This window comes from Lolium rigidum, chromosome 5 (assembly GCF_022539505.1).
Source record: "Lolium rigidum isolate FL_2022 chromosome 5, APGP_CSIRO_Lrig_0.1, whole genome shotgun sequence".
NCBI classification, from domain to species: Eukaryota; Viridiplantae; Streptophyta; class Magnoliopsida; order Poales; family Poaceae; genus Lolium; species Lolium rigidum.
Genome location: NC_061512.1, coordinates 194907047 through 194922933, shown reverse-complemented (window position 1 = coordinate 194922933; position 15887 = coordinate 194907047).

The window sequence follows — 15887 nt, the reverse complement described above, 5'->3', positions numbered from 1 at the left end:
CATCTTTGAGACAAGTTGGCCGTTTGATACACAGGATTGCCTTGATTTTTTCCGGGTTAACCTCAATGCCTCTATGAGAGACTATGAAGCCAAGGAGTTTTCCGGCTGGCACGCCAAAGACGCACTTCAGCGGATTCAACATCATCTTGTACCGTCGGAGATTTTCGAAGGTTTCTGTGAGGTCGCTGATCAAGTCGGATCCTTTCCGGGTCATGACCGCGATGTCGTCGACGTAGGCGTGCACGTTCCGGCCAATTTGGTCCTTCAGGCACCGCTGCATCGTACGTTGGTAGGTGGCACCTGCATTTTTCAAACCAAAGGGCATGGTGACATAGCAGTAAGTGCCGAAGGGGGTGATGAACGAAGTCGCCTTTTGGTCAGACTCCTTCATCCGGATCTGATGATACCCGGAATATGCATCAAGAAAACACAGAAGTTCCGCCCCCGCCGTCGAATCAATGACTTGGTCAATGCGCGGCAAGGGGAACGGATCCTTCGGACAATGCTTGTTCAAGCCGGAGTAATCGATGCACATTCTTAGTATTTCAGTGTTCTTTTTGGGTACAAGGACGGGATTTGCGACCCAATCAGTATGGATAACTTCTACTACAAAACCTGCCTCTAGTAACTTAGCTAGTTCCATTCCTATGGTGCGGCGCTTTTTATCTCCCAAGCGTCGCATAGCTTGCTTCACCGGTTTAGCCCCCGGATTTATGTTGAGGTAGTGCTCGGCGAGTTCCCTAGGTACTCCGGACATGTCAGAAGGTTGCCATGCGAAGATATCCATGTTAGCGCGGAGGAACTCGACGAGCGCGTCTTCCTATTTGGGGTCCATGTTGGCTCCGACCGAAACCTGCTTGGAGGCGTCTCCTACGATGAGGTCGTGCTTCTTGGTTTCTATCGCGGCCTTGAACGAGGTCTTCCGTTCGGAGATCCGCTTCTTGGTGGTCCGCATCTCGGCCGGATCCACCGCGGCTCTGTAGCCTTGCAGCTCTTCTCCAGATATCACAGACTCTGCGAAGGCGGCTTCGCCTAACTCGCATTCATGAGCCTTCTTGTAGTCTCCGGATATGGTAATCATACCTTTGGGACCCGGAATCTTGAGCTTGTTGTAGATGTAGCACGCTCTTGCGTGAAACTTGTGGTAGGTGGACCTGCCGAAAATGACGTGGTAGGAGCTCTTGAAGGGCACGACCTCAAACGTAATCATCTCTTGGCGGAAGTTATTTGCGTCGCCGAAAGCCACGGGAAGTCTGATGCTGCCCAGGGAATTTGCCTTTTTACCCGGAACCACACCATGAAACTCAGTGGTGCTGTGCTTTAGCTGTTCCTTGGTAAGGTTCATCCGCTCCAAAGTTTCCGGGTACATGATGTTTAGGCTGGCTCCTCCATCCATGAGGCACTTGGAGAAATCATACCCGTCGATACGGGGACTTACAACCAAGGCGTAGCACTCTTTCGGAATGACAGTAGGATGATCCTGCCTATCAAACGTACACGGAGTTTCCGACCACCTGACATACTGCGGCACAGCGGGAACTGTGGCGTTCAGGATCCGGAGAGCTGATTTGCTTGCACGGACTGTTGGAGTTCCAAGGAAAGTGTGGTATGCGCTCGCACTCTTTTTATCGAAGGGGTTGGGTTTAGCTGCGGATCCGGCTTTGGGATCCGGCGAAGCGTCATCCTCGTCCATCGCCTCGGAACTGTCTTCCTCCTTGCCCTTGTTCTTGCCCTTGCCTCCTTTGCCGCGTGGGCGGTGCTTCCGGGCTCGTTTGTATCCTGCTTCCGGGTCAGATTTTAGATCATTGACCCACTTGCACTTGCGGTTGGTATGAGTGGACTTCCCTGTAGCCGGATCCAGGTGGGCCAGGCAAGGCATGTCTCTGTACTCTTCATAAGTTTTGGGGGCGCGGGTTCCGGCAGCGGTGACCTCATCGCCACGCTGCTGGCCCCTTCCACCTCCGCCACCGCGGCCTCTTCCGCCTCCTTGGCCTCCGCGCTGGAAGGCCATGGCGATCAAGTCGGATCCGCCACTCTTTTGGTCATCAGGGGGGTTTTTCCGCTTGGTGCCGCTGCTGCTGCCGTTGTCACGGTTCTTCTTTTGCTGGTGCAGGGGGATTGCTGTAGCTGCTAGATCTCCGCCTGCGTCGTCATCGGCGGCAGTATGATCACTGGCGATGGTGATCATGTCATCCAAAGTCAGCTTATTTGCATTGACCAAGCAGGTCAGCTTGTGCCGCAGCAGTCCTCCTCGCTGCAAGCCACCAATGAAGGCGTGCATTGCTGTGCGGTTATCAACGTTCTCGCACTCGTTTTTGCATGCCAACCATCGGGTGAGGAAATTCCTCGATGTTTCACCCTTCTTCTGGATACATGCCTGTAGGTCGCTTGTTGTGGCAGGTCTCTTGTAGGTGCCCCTGAAGTGTTTCTCGAAGGCGTTCTTCAGGTCAAACCAGCAAAAGATGGAGTTCTTCTCGAGGTCACTGAGCCAGATCCGGGCTGGACCTACAAGGTACAACTGAAGCATGCGGCAGGCGATATTAGGGGTTCCTCCGGCGAAGGTTACAGCATTATAGTAATCCTCAATCCAGGTATCCGGCCTTTCCGTGCCATCATAATTCTTCAGGTTTTCGGGTAGCTTGAGGTTCATCCTTGGCTTTGGTTCCTCTCGAATCATCCTGCCAAAGCATTTTGGGCCAATGTAGTCAGATCTGTACTCATTGAGGCGTTCTCGGGCATCACGTGGGCCGCCGCCCGGGGTTTTTGAGCGAGAACGAGATCTTTGGCCACCGCCTCCGCCTCCGCCTCCGCCGCTAGGTGGCGGTGAGGGAGGTCTGCGAGGGGGCCGCTAGATTTTTTGCTTCCTCCCTCTGATTCCCGGCGATCTTCCCGCGGCTCGCTCCGGCTCCGGTGGCTACCTTCACCTTGGTGATAGTCTCCTCCGTCGTTCCGGCTTCGGCGGGGCTCCGGCTCATGCTCTGCGTTTCGGCTCCTCCTGGGCTCAGGATCACGGTCGTTGTTCCGGCTCCTTCTGGGCTCCGGGTCACGATCGTTGTTCTGGTTCCGACGTGGCTCCGGCGTACGCTCCCTGGACCTTGGCGGCGGCATGTTGTCGCGGATGTTGATTCCACCGGCCCCATGGGGCCGGGTGTTTCCGACTGGACTGTGGCGGCGAGGAGGTGGGGGACGCGGGTACCCGTTAGGCGGAGGTGACGGGTTCCGGTACTTGTTCCTTCCAGCGTACATTGCATCCTTCCCCTTCTTAGGATCTGACGGAGGTGTCTTTGATGGTACGGGGATCGGATTTGGGTGCTCCCATGTTTTTCTTCTGCGCTCCGTGGATCCGGTGCGCGATTCATCATCAGGGTGGCGATTGACGCGGGCGTCCTTCTGCGCGGTAGATACACAGTGATCCGGATTGGATTCCAACCTGCGCGAAGTATCGGCCTTACTCTGCTGCTTCATTGCTGAGGCAACGAGCGTGCGAACATAGTCGATGTCAATCTCCTCGTCCTTCTTTTTCAAGATCTCCGCAGCCTTTTTCATGTTGTCCTTTGGGGTTGCAAGTGGCTGTTGTTTAGTGGGGGTTGCGAAAGTGATCTTGCGAGGGGGTATAGCCTCCCGCCTGATTTGATCGACCTCCTGCTGAAGCTCGGTGACCTTGTCTCTCCAGTGCTGCTGGAGCTCCTTGACTTTTACGAGTTGTTGGTCAACCTCATGTTCGCGCTGTTGGAAACCTTCCACGAATTGCGCGGCTTCTTTCCTTTCGTCCAGCATTGTTGCTGCGGTTCTGGCGAATTTCTGAGCTGTTGCCAGCATCTCCAGTCTCGTAGCTTCTAGAGCCTCCGGATCTGCAGCCTCCTCGGGGGTTATTGGTTTGTTGAGGATCGCAGAGTGTGCTATTGCGTCCATGCCTGCCTGCTGAACCAGTTCTTCTGGCGACAGGATTTCCTGACGTGGTCGTTCCCGCGATAGCGGAGTACCTTCGTAGGATGGCTGTGGGTCGGAAGTGGTTTGCCCATCTCCCGATTCCTGCTGATCCAGTGCGGCCAAGGTTGCAAGAACCTGCTTTGGCTGGGCGGAATCTACTTCATGCTGTTCACCGTATCCAAACTCCTTCACCTTGCGATCGAACTCGTCGGTATCCATGGAGGGTGTGTCGTCGGAGATTGGGCTGAGGTTACCCAGGATTGATTCTTCGCCCGGGGCGTCGCTTTCTCCGACAGCTTCCTGCTGATCCGGAGCGTCGCCGTTTTCCGGTGCCTCGACCTGCATGGGGCCAGCTCCGACTTCTTGAGGGGCGGCCGCTGCGGTATGGGCTATGAAGTGTACGAAGTGACACCTTTGCTTCTCTAACACCTGGGAGACCCAGGCGGATCTTCATTGGTCTTCCACCTTTATTTCCTGCTCAGGGGCGGATTGGGTGGGCACTGAATTTTCCGGATCTAAGGCGGAATCTTCCTTAAGAAGTTCCTGCGACTCCGATTGGATCTTCGCGACTGCGTCCTGCTCAGCGGCGGTCGCGTCAGCGTTACTTACCAGTGCGTTCCCGTCAGAGTCGACGATTTCGCCGATGAAGATGTGGATGCCGCCTACTGGGACGATGGAGAGCTTGACGGGAGCAGTCTTAGCCGGAATCCAGCACTCGTCCGGAGGGACGATCGGAAAGTTTCCGGCGTAAAGAACACGCCCCACCGCGATCGTGTCGTCGTAGGTTCCCATGGCGGAACCCTCCCAGTTCCGGCCTCCAGACGCCGCTGGCCCCACGGTGGGCGCCAACTGTCGTTGCCTATTCGACGGTACCTCGGAGGAGGGATCCTCACGAGGGGGAGAAGAAGTGGGGGCCATAGGGCGGAGTGCACACGGGACGGTGGTACGCGATTTACCCAGCTTCGGAACACCTGCACGATGACAGGGCCTACTGCTGCTTGTCTGGAATTATCTGGGCGCTTTCGCGTTGTTACAATGAGTTGTGGTTGTGCCTCTAGGGCTCCCGTGATCCGGCTTATATAGGCGCACGGATCTAGGGTTTACATGGAGAATCCTAGCCGGATTACAGATCGCCTAACTACGGTACAATGCCTTGCCGTGTACGTCAAGGATCCGCCTCCCATATACGTCATACTGGATCCGGGTTCCTCATGGGCCTCCACGGATCCGGGTTCCTCTGAAGGTCGGTGCGGATCCGGCTAACTGATCCTGGGCCGAACTTCATCCTTCATGATCAACAGCAACTGGGCCGCCCGATGGGCCACATGCCACATCACCGTCTATGGGCCACCCGGGCTTGCCGGATCTAGGCACTGTCGATGGTACACCCATGAAGTATACCCACAATAGTAACTGTTATTGCCCTATCCTGTACGGCCCAACTGGAGGCCCATGAAGACACCCGATGGCAAGGTGGGCCACTATGTCGGTGCCGAAGAGGATTCCTTGAAGAACAAGACGAAGAGACGAAGAATACAAGGAAAGTCTAGAACTAGGGTCCTTTGTAACCTAGTCGTACCCGGACAGATCTCTCGAGACCTGGCTCCCTATATAAGGGCCAGGAGAGGGGTTGCCGAGGAACACAATCAATCTTAGCAACTTTAGCCACCAAAAGTCCAGAGCTAGGTCCCCGTAGTACTTAGCCTCTCTACGAAATCATAGCCGAAACGTTCGGCACCCCATTGTAACCCGATATTTTCATAATCAAGATCAGACATGCAGGACGTAAGGGTTTTACCTCATCGAGGGCCCCGAACCTGGGTAAATCGCTTTCCCCGCTTGTTTGATAACCGATGTCTCGTGTCAGCTTACAGGATTCCATATACCCTAAGCCCCAAACGGAGGGCATTGCCGAGGAGTACCCTCGACAGCCGGGGTGGCTGCCCCAGGAGATAGATCGCACGGATGTCTTTACGGTGAGCGACATGGCGGTGGTAATGTCATTGTTCTTTGGTCATTTGTATGGCGAGGAAAAGGTGGCAAGTGATATTTGCGGTGACAGCGCTTCGGTGATGGTAGATCCTAGATCGCGTTCTGGATGCCAGGCTTAGGGACAATGGGTTGACCTATATAACGAGCATATGCGAAGGGTTCTCCGGGCGAAAACTCAACATTTTGATGCCAATGGCGGTGATACATGTGGTTATCGTAACCCTCTCTGGGGCACCATTGTTGGTACCTTTTTGGCGTTAAGGCTCTGGGTGAAAACTCTTGACCATGGCGGTCTCGACGATGGTGAGGTGTGTCGTTACCCTCTTGGGGGCATCGATGTGGTTCTCTGACCCCTCTCGATCTCATTATGTTGTCCTGTGTGGAAATTTTTGGTCTCTTCGTACTTTTTTGTTTATCTTTGATCTACTGTGTAAGAGGGTCGCTTCATCTCCTTGTATCAGTTTTTCTGATTTAACTATTTAAAAATCGGGAGAGAGAGGTTTTGGTTTGACTACACATTGCCACGTCGGCAATCCCACCTACAAATACACTTGTTCAGGGATTTGTCCAGTTTTTTGCTCCAGTTGAGGAGACTATATATGTTTGCACACATTTTGGGCCACTTGTCGACCAAAGAAAGTCGGAACTATTGAAGCTGCAAAAGCTAGATGGATTAGTCGGGTCCGTTGCTACCTCGGTCCTTAGGGGGATCCATGGTGACTTTGGTCCCGAAGTGGATCCGTGGCCACCTTTGTTGTTTGGCGGATCTATGGTGGATTGGTCACTTCAGGCTTATGGCCGATGAAATGCCATATTTCATGGAAGCAAGGAAGAGCGCTATAATTTTAACACATCAAAAATTCATGCCAGGAAGGACAAATGATTTATGTCGGAATTTGGTCACCTTAGGTTCTAAGGCGGAAATGTCCGTAAGACGACATATGAAGACATTAGTCAGAAAGACCTCAAGATGACTTTATATGAGAAATTCCCAATACGAAAGTTGTTCGTATCGTAAAAACCTACGACTTTTCTTTTGGATTCATATTGATCCCACATACCATGTCGCCCACATAGATTTGACAAGATCAGGGTAACAACCGTACCACCTCATGTATCAACCTCAAGCTGAAGATGTGTTTGAAGATGCATCAAGACAGCCCTGGATGAAATAATGCTCAAAATGGAAGTTATTCGTGTCGTCAAGATGTAAAACTTTGATATTGGGATCATCTTGATCCGACATACCTCGCAGCCAGAGATCCTTGCCAGTATCCGGGTAACATTCTGCCTGACGGATCCGACATGAAGTTGAAGATGGTCTCGGAGATGCATCAAGACGGACCTAGATGGAGAAGTGATAAACACGAGAGGTGTTGCTCTCTTTGAAACACACAAGTTTGCTATTTGGAGAACGTCCATCCAAGCTATGACGCAATCTATAGAGCCAAGACAAGAAGTAGGATAGAAACATAGTTGTATCCGGATTCTATTCGAGTAAGGGTAGATCTAGGGTTTTTAGGTGGAAACTAGAGTCATTTTCTTATATGGTAAGTGCAAAGGAGTCCATTGCTTGTACGGGAAGACCAAACGCCTTATACATATTTGAGAGGTGATGGCCGTTTGAATAATACCAATCGAATCTAACAATTTACTACACTTTTCGTGTTAATCTATCTCTTAGCCTTGTACCTATGCTTCTCGTTCTTCGTTAGTTTACCCATGGTGGCAAGCTGAGAATCCACGAGGCTCTGGGGGTGGTCTGGCCGACTGCAACGTATCTATAATTTTTGATACTCCATGCTTGTTTTACACCGATTTCTATATGTTTTGTTTACACTTCGTGGCACTTTTATGCATTTTCCGGAACTAACCTATTGACAAGATGCCACAGTATCGGTTCCCTGTCAGTGCCGAAGTTTCTATTTTACCGTAACGAAGACGGAGTCCAGAGGGCAGACGAAGGAGCGCCAGGAGGCGTCCACACCTGCCCTTGGCGCGGCCCAGCCCCTGGCCGCGCCTAGGGGTGGTTTGGGGCCCCCCTGGCGCCCACCGACCTCGCCCTTCCGCCTATAAGATGCCTCCCGACGCGAAAACCCTAAATCATCCAGCCTCCGTCCATGAAAAGTTCCGTAGCTCCGCCGCCGTCGCATACAAGTTTCGGGGGACAGAAGTCTCTGTTCCGGCACCCTGCCGGGACGGGGAATTTCCCCCGGAGCCATCTCCATTGACTCCACCGCCATCTTCATCGATGTTGCTGACTCCCATGATAAGGAGGGAGTAGTTTTCCCCCGAGGCTGAGGGATTTACCGGTAGCTATGTGGTCTATCTCTCTCTCTCCCATGGTATGATCTTTATGTGATCATGAGCTTTGTAATATAGTTGAATAAGCAGATGTTATTCTTCAACTATTATGCTACTCAAGTGGTTTTATTATGTGATCTCCGGGGACACCTTGTCCCACGGTGTGAAGGTGATGGTGTGCATACCGTGAGTGTCTCAATACTTATGAATTGTGGTGTCTTGTTAGTATCATCTTTGTATGCTCAAAGTGATAGTGTGGGGGGTCCATAGATTGGGAACGCGAACTTTAAGGAGTGCTTATGCAGCCCTACACGGTGAATTTGTGTTTGTTATCCAACCGAAGAGTGGTTTGGAGTAGCATAGTGAAGAGATAATATTTATGTATTCAATTATGATATCATTGTTGAGAGTGTCCACTAGTGAAAGTATGATCCCTAGGCCTTGTTTCTAAGCATTGAAACACCATTTACAACTAGTTCTGCTACATATTTGCTTGCTGCCATTTTTATTTCAGATTGCAATTACCACTTACAATCATCCATATTACTTGTATTTCACTATCTCTTCGCCGGACTAGTGTACCTATACACATGAAAAGTATATTGGGTGTGTTGGGGACACAAGAGACTTCTTGTATCGTAATTGCAGAGTTGCTTGAGAGGGATATCTTTGACCTCTACCTCCCTGAGTTCGATAAACCTTAGGTGATCCACTTAAGGGAAACATGCTGCTGTTCTACAAACCTATGCACTTGGAGGCCCAACAGTGTCTACAAGAATAGAAGCGTGCGTATACATCAAGCTCTTTTCTGGCGCCGTTGACGGGGAGGCAAGGTAAAAGGTACTCACATCCTCTGCTTACTAAGTATTTTAGTTGCTGGTGAGTGCTCGAAGTTATTTCCTATAGATTATGCAATTATATCTTTTTGTTTCTTGTATTTATTTTCACTAGTTAGGATTTATGGAAAACAACAAAAAAATTAGAGAGCTTTATAGTATTTATCTTGAGTTAGGACATGAGGTGTTTGAAGAGAAAATTTAAAAACCTATGGAACTTTATTTGCATGCTAACAACAATGTTATTAGGATGAATGCTTTGAACACTATTATTGCTAATACTATGGAAAAGTCTACGCTTGGGGAAGCTAGTTTTTATGATCTTTTTAATCCCCCAGCTTTAGAGGAGAAAATTTGCTCTGATGATATTTTATCTCCCATATGTGATAATTTGAATGATGCTTGTGATATCTTAAATCAAATTATTGAAAGTATTCCTTTTAAAATACCTATGAAATTCTTGAAAAGATCATGGATGAACGTTATGCAGGGGATGGAACAGTCCATCCAAGTGATCACTTGTTGAAACTTAAAGAACTTTGTGAGTTGTTTAAAGTTGCGGGTTTATCAAGAAAAAATGCCATGAAGAAATTATTTTCATTGTCACTTAAGGGAAACGCAAGGGAGTGGTATCAGCTACTAGATGATCCTCATCATTCGGAGTGGAAGGAGCTTGAATCTCTCTTTTACTTTAAATTTTATCCTCCTCATGAAATGCATTTAGATAGGAATTATATTTATATTTTTCATTCTCATGATGGAGAAAGTATTACCCAAGTGTGGGGAAGATTGAAGTCGCTAATGCTCAAATGTCCCACTCATGAGCTCCCCAGTAATATTGTTATTAATAATTTTTATGCAAGGCTTTCAGGACAATACAAGGACAATCTAGATACTTGTTTAGAGGGATCTTTCACAAGTAAAGAGGTTGAAGCTAAGTGGGATCTTCTGGAAGCAATTCAAAGAAATACCGAAGAATGGGATAACGACAAAGGTACAGAATCAGGTATAAACTATGAGTATGATTGCATTAAGTCTTTCGCTGAAACTGCTGATTTTCAAGAGCTTAGTGCTAAATATGGTCTTGATCCTAAAATTATTGTTGATTGCTGTAGAGCTTTTCCTTCTCATATTAATGTTCCTAAAGGAAATTGGGACATGTATCATGAACCTTATAAAGACACTTGCATGAAAAATGAAACTGTTGTTAATGATTGCAATACACATGCTCAAACTTCTGAAAGTACTATTTCTTATAAGCATATTAATATTTTATGGAGCACTTAGACCTTGTGAAAAGAATCAAATCGAAGAAAAAAATTGTACCCATCACAGGAATGAAAAAACTAGAATGTGGGACAAGGCTTTAAATGTGATCTTGGTAAAAAAAAGTTTGTGCCCTCTACCTGACATAGGCATCCCGAATGGGCCTGCCAAAGAAGGTACCCGGGGATTACTGAAGATCCATGACCCGAAGATTACAAAGTCCGGAAGCCCAATAAAAGTGTCGATATGGAAGATGGAGATAGATTAGGAATAAAGAGATTTGTAATTGTACGGGATGAACTCAAAGAGTCTCTCGCTTATTTTGTAACTTGTACAATACGAAAGCCTCGGCTCCACCTCCTATATAAAGGGGAGCCGATGGAGAAAGAAATGATCGAATCATTGTCAACACAAACCCTAGTTTTTAGCAGTCGAGCACCTTTTCGGCTGAAACCTTTGAGATCTACTTGCCCTCTACTTTTCGCGAAACCCTAGTCTACAACTTGTAGGCATTGACAAGTTAATACCTTGCCAATTGGCGCCGTCTGTGCGAATTGGAGGCGACAAGGAGTTTATCTCGATGGCATCGACAACATCTTCAACATCATCGGTAGCAAGCAACGTGATGGACAGACGTAAACATATCAAAACTGGTCTCGTTCATTCCGCGAAACCCGACGGAGGAAGGCCACTCAAGGAACAAACCTTTGACACCACCAAAAACTCCAAGGAAGTACAGATTCACCCGATAGATCTCAAGAAGACGACATCCATCGCAACAAACATGGATAGCGCATAGGAAAGCACGCTCGTCGAGTTCCTCCGTGAGCGCTGGGAAATCTTTGCATGGTGTCCAGCTGACATGCCAGGAGTACCCAGGGAACTTGCCGTCTATTGGTTTTATCCATCGGCTGTCGGCTTATAGCCAAGCATACCGATGGAGGGAGGATTCCGCTACGCTTCCCCAACCGTCATATACCGCGCCTCATACGACTACTTGGTCGGCACCTTATGCGATTGGTGATGTTTGCAATTCGGTTTACCTTCATGGTAATAACCGAATTAGCGATGATCTCACGATAGCACACGTGCTATATCATAATACTATGGCACACGGTACCTCTCACACAGTTGCAAATTTCGGCAGCTCAAGGCCGAAAGAATATAAAAGTGTCAGGGGCAAGCTTGTCCAAGAAAGAATAGCACTGATAATTTCACTATGCCGACTTGGGAGAAATTGTTGGATGAACAAAGCCAGGGCTATGAAGTTATCGTGAGGAGTCGCAAGGAGGAAATTGACGCGTTGCCAAAGCAGCAAGAAGAGGAACTCACACTTCTCCATAAGAAACATGAAGCTATGCAAGGAAACCGGTGGAGGATTAATCCGGCTAGCACTACTAACTTAGTTGAAGCCGGATCCAATTCAGAAAATTCAAACTCGGAAAGACAAGTTGTGCCCATCAAGCCGGAGACAAATCTCGAGGAACAATTACATGAAAAACGACCTAAGTCGGCTGTGCTTGATTTCTCCGGTGTAGGATTTTTTATGCTACCTTACGAATTTCATGCGAAAAATGATGAGTATCAAGAACAATAAGACATAGCCGAACAAAATCCGTCTAAACATGATGATGTGGGCATTACCCTTCGGGTAACCAATGTTATGCTACCTCTTACGGCCCAACCAGGGGCCCATGAAGATCATCCACCGACCAAGGTGGGCCGATACATCGGTTCCGAAGAAAGATTCTTGATGGACAAGGCAAGAAGACAAAAACAAGGAAAGTTTAGGCATAGAACTCTTTGTAAATTAGTCGAACCCGAACAGAACTCTCGGGACCTGGCCTGCAATATAAGGGCCAGGAGAGGGTCTGCCGAGGGACACACAATCACCACAGCTAGATTCACCGCAAGTTTAGAGCTAGATCATTAGAAATCTTAGCCTCTCGACGAGATCTTAGTCATAGCCTTCGGCAACCCCATTATAACCCAATTTATTAGATAATCAAGATCAGACAAGCAGGAAGTAAGGGTTTTACCTCATCGAGGGCCCCGAACCTAGGTAAATCTCTCTCCATGTATGTTTGGTATCCGATGTCTCGTGTCAGCCTGCAGGATTGCGTCAACCCTAAGCCCCAAAAGGTGGGCATTGCCGAGGAGCACCCTCGTCAATTGGAGCCGTCTGTGGGAAACTTGTTGGCACAAGGCTCGTCATCGGCTGTTTCAGTCATGTCGTCCACAACTTCGTCAACATCACCGACGTTGTCGTCGACCCCTTCATCACCAAGCTCGGGGAACTCGATTCAATTCGGGTCCTTCGAGTTTACTCCGCACAACGACTCATCTCGTTCGATCTTTTCGAATCTGCAAGGCGGGTTGGATAGGACATTCGGGAGCGTCCACTACTGCGTCAACACCGAGGGCATCCTTCGACTACCCGATCCGCTCGTCTCCAACAGAACAAGGACTCCATCGTCATCGGCGGCAGGATCGACCGTGTTGATTCCGGTCCCGGTCGGTCTATCGGCTGCACTATCGACATCAACATCAGCATCTTCATCACCATCGACTCCGCGCCGCTCGACGTCATCTATGTCTGTTGGATCCGATGACTCTATGTCATTCGATCTGACATCGTACTATTTCCTTAACTGCGACACCATGCATGGATTGGGATCGAATGACACGCCGTTCGTCTGCAGTGCCAAGTATTCTTCGGATGAAGAAAGTATCGACATTATCACCAGGACAACTACCTGGAAGGTGGCGCATAATCAGATCTATGCTATCCTCAACCCGGTCGATGGAGATGAAGGAGAGCGCACCCCACATGCCAATAGGCATCGCAACATTGAGAACAACTCCAGTAACGATAATAGTGACTATACTATTACTGAGGAAGAGTGGGAAGCGGCTCGTGCTGCTATAACCAACAATACTCGGCTCCCTTCTGGAACTTCGGCAGGGACTCTTAATGCATACCATTCTATCTTGGAAAGGAATTGGGTGCGATTGTCGAACGAGCGAGCAGGTCTCGAACGACGCTGGCACGCAGCTGATCAATCAAGTGAGCGACGTAGAGCGTCACATGGCAGTGCGTCTCGAAGCAATCAAGGTTCAGGAAGACATCGACCAAGGATGCCTCTACTTTCGGAAGATGATGCAACGGAGATAACTTCAAACTTTTCCAAATCCTTTATGACTATGGACACCGCAGGCATGCTCAGGCCGAAAACTGTCGAGGGAGCAACTGCCAACCTCGCAGCCTATTTGATCAACCATCAGCCGACACCCGATGGGCCCATGGCGCAAGCTCATCGGGGTGCTCTGGAAAGCCTCGCGGTCCTTGGAGATAAGCGCGTTCCTAGAAAGGAGAAAACTACACACCAGGGCAGTGGATCCATGCATCGTTCGAAAGACTCTCGTGATGATATCACACAAAGCAGTCTCGACAAAGCTCGACGACGACGTGCTGCAAGAGAAGGATATGATAGCGACGACTCCGAGGAAACTCAGGAATACGATGGCGAATTGCGAGGAGATGATTGCTTAAGTTACAAGATTCGAGAGACGATGCCACCAAAGAGATTCAAGCCTACTCCCATTGATGCTGCCAAGTATGACGGGCAGCAGGAGCCGAGGTCTTGGATAGACGATTACTTACAAACTTTGATCGTGCACAGGGGAAATCAAATAGCACCGATGCAGTGTTTGTAGCTTTACTTGAAAGATTCGGCACATGCATGGCTGAGAGGCTTGCCGAAAGGATCTATCAGATCCTGGGAAGATTTGGTTGACGCCTTCGTCAAAAACTTTCAAGCCACGTACAAGAGGCCGGTCGGAATCGAAGAGCTACGTCATTGTCAGCAGAAGCCGAAGGAATCAATGCGCACGTACATCAGGCGTTTTACTAAACTATTAAACGTTGCCGAAGATGTTTCCGTTGATTGGGCAATCGATGCTTTCAGTGATGGCATTCGACGGGAATCATATATCAAAGAACTTGGTCGAAAGAAGCCAAAAACTATCACCAAATTGATGGAGATTGCCAACAGTTGGGCTGATGGAGAAGATCATGTAAGGAAACCGCGTCCGCGCAGTGACGATGAAGATGATGACCAGCCGAGGCATGATTCGGGTCATCGACGAGATCACCGCAAGAAGAGGAAAGACCGCGGATATGATGATACTAACATTGTAGCTGCTAGATATTCCGATCAGCGAGATGATCAGTATGATGATAGACGTGATGATCGTTGAGATAACAATCGTAATAACTCAGGAGGAAATCGCGGCAATTACAGGGAGCGACCTTCAAGGGTCCCGGAATTCCCTTTTGCTGAGTAGTTAAATGCTCCCTGTTACATACATGCGTATATCGATCCCAAGGATGACACTAGGAAGTCGAGTCATCTGCTCAGAGACTGTCGACAGTTTATTGAAATGCAGAAGTTCTACGAGACAGGCAGGGGGCAGCCGCATCAGCCGAACCCGCCACCACCCCTGCCTCAGCACCAAGTTCAGCAAGTTCAAACTCGTAATCCTAATGAAGCTTTTCCCCCACCGCGGGGATAGATGAGCATGATTAACAAAACTGATGTTTCCAGAAGAGAGACGAAGAAGCTCGCGCAAGAAATCAACCTCGCAGAAAGTAACATGGCGACTATTCCAGAGTATATCGACTGGTCGTCGCAGAGCATCCTATTTAGCAGAGCTGACCATCCGATGTCTATCCCAAAACCAGGTCTTGCTGCCTTGGTAGTTGAAGCACAAATTGGAGGATTCAGTATGACCAAAGTGTTCATGGACGGTGAAAGCGGATTAAATTTGATATTCGCCAGCACAGTCAAAAGCATGGGTATCACAACCAAAATGCTAGAAGATTCTGATACATGTTTCCATGGCATTGTCCCTACTTTGCCAGCATATCATCTTGGCAAGATTTCCTTGAATGTCGTCTTCGGGAAACCCGATAATTTCAGGAAAGAAATCATCGAATTTGAGGTAGTGAATTGGGAATCACAGTACCACGCTATACTCGGGAGAACAGCTTATGCCAAATTCATGGATGTGCCACATTATGCATATCTAAAGCTCAAAATGCCAGGCAACAATGGGACCAATATCACAGTCCAGGGAAGTTTCTCTCGCTCGGATAATTTCGATCGCGAGTTTCAGAAGATCGTTGCTAAGTTTGGAGTAAAGCAGGAAGCTATCGACTTTCCCTCTAAGCAATTAGCCTCTCGAGATAAAGATTTCAAACTCAAGGAGGATGACAGCGTTAAGAAGTCGAAAAAGAAACCAGACGACTCTGCATTAGTAGTTCCAGCTATTGCGTCTTCGGCAGTTGATGATAAGGCCTCAGCCGAAGACACTAATGCTCTAGCGATTGTCGCAAGTACTCCTAAGGAAACCATCAACACTGCTCCAGAAATCATCGGCACCTCCAGAGCTACCGGCTCCCTAGGCACGAATCAAGACAAGAAGGACCCTCCTCTTGCATAAAGAAGACGAGCGGTGTCATGCATCTTTATTTTTCATAGAAATTTTCTTTCATTA